Raw genomic sequence first — 1,212 nt, 5'->3', positions numbered from 1 at the left:
TATATATATATATATGTATGTATATATATATATATATGTATGTACGTATGTATGTATGTATAATGTGTGTGCATGTGCATGTATGTATGGATGTACGCATAGATTTTCTGAAGAAGAATGAAACATTTTCTTTGTGTGCGTCTAAATACACCCATTCACACCGCACATGGAGTTACGCGCGTGTGACTGTGTGTGTGTGTGTGTGTGTGTGAAGAGAGATTGTGAGGAAGATCAACAAAGAAAGTAATTGTTTCTCAATAAATATCTAATAAGTAAATAAACACTAACTTGAATACTAAAATTTGCTCCAAATCATATTGTCTGTTTTATTTTACAGTAGTTGTTGCTGTTGGCACTCCGTCGCTTACGACGTCGAGGGTTCCAGTTGATCCGATCAACGGAACAGCCTGCTCGTGAAATTAACGTGCAAGTGGCTGAGCATTCCACAGACACGTGTACCCTTAACCCTTAACGTAGTTCTCGGGGATATTCAGCGTGACACAGTGTGACAAGGCTGACCCTTTGAATTACAGGCACAACAGAAACAGGAAGTAAGAGTGAGAGAAAGTTGCGGTGAAAGAGTACAGCAGGGCTCGCCACAGTCCCCTGCCGGAGCCTCGTGGAGCTTTAGGTGTTTTCGCTCAATAAACACTCACAACGCCCGGTCTGGGAATCGAAGCCGTGATCCTATGACCGCGAGTCCGCTGCCCTAACCACTGGGTCATTGCGCCTCCACTTTACATTAGTAAATTCATTACAACACGTGAGTATTAATTATCTTAGACATATAAGGCGGTGAGCTGGCAGAATCTTTAGCACGACGGGCGAAACTCTTATCAGTATTTCGTCTGCTGCTACGCTGTGAGTTCAAATTCCACCGAGGTCAACTTTGCCTGTAATCATTTCGGGATCGATTAAATAAATACCAGTTACGCACTGGGGTCGATGTGATTGACTTAACCCCCCTACCCCAAGCTCCCCTTGTAATACAAGTTCGAAATCAGAAATTATTATACATAGACGCAGGAGTGGCTCTGTGGTAAGTAGCTTGCTTACCAACCACATGGTTCTGGGTTCAGTCTGGGTTCTGCGTGGCACCTTGGGCAAGTGTCTTCTACTATAGCTTCGGGCCGACGAAAGCCTTGTGAGTGGATTTGGTAGACGGAAACTGAAAAAAGCCCGTCGTACATATGTATATATATATATATATAT

The 1,212-nt window shown here is 43.2% G+C and overlaps 1 protein-coding gene across 2 annotated transcripts in view; it reads left to right on the top strand.

Annotated features, from left to right (window-relative positions):
• LOC106877493 (uncharacterized) overlaps positions 1-1,212 on the top strand; it is a 97,733-nt gene that overhangs the window by 3,599 nt on the left and 92,922 nt on the right. The window lies entirely within an intron of this gene.

Source organism: Octopus bimaculoides, chromosome 4, assembly GCF_001194135.2.
Source record: "Octopus bimaculoides isolate UCB-OBI-ISO-001 chromosome 4, ASM119413v2, whole genome shotgun sequence".
NCBI lineage: Eukaryota > Metazoa > Mollusca > Cephalopoda > Octopoda > Octopodidae > Octopus > Octopus bimaculoides.
Note: the sequence above shows the minus strand (reverse complement) of the source record. Positions and strands in the feature narration are given on the sequence as shown.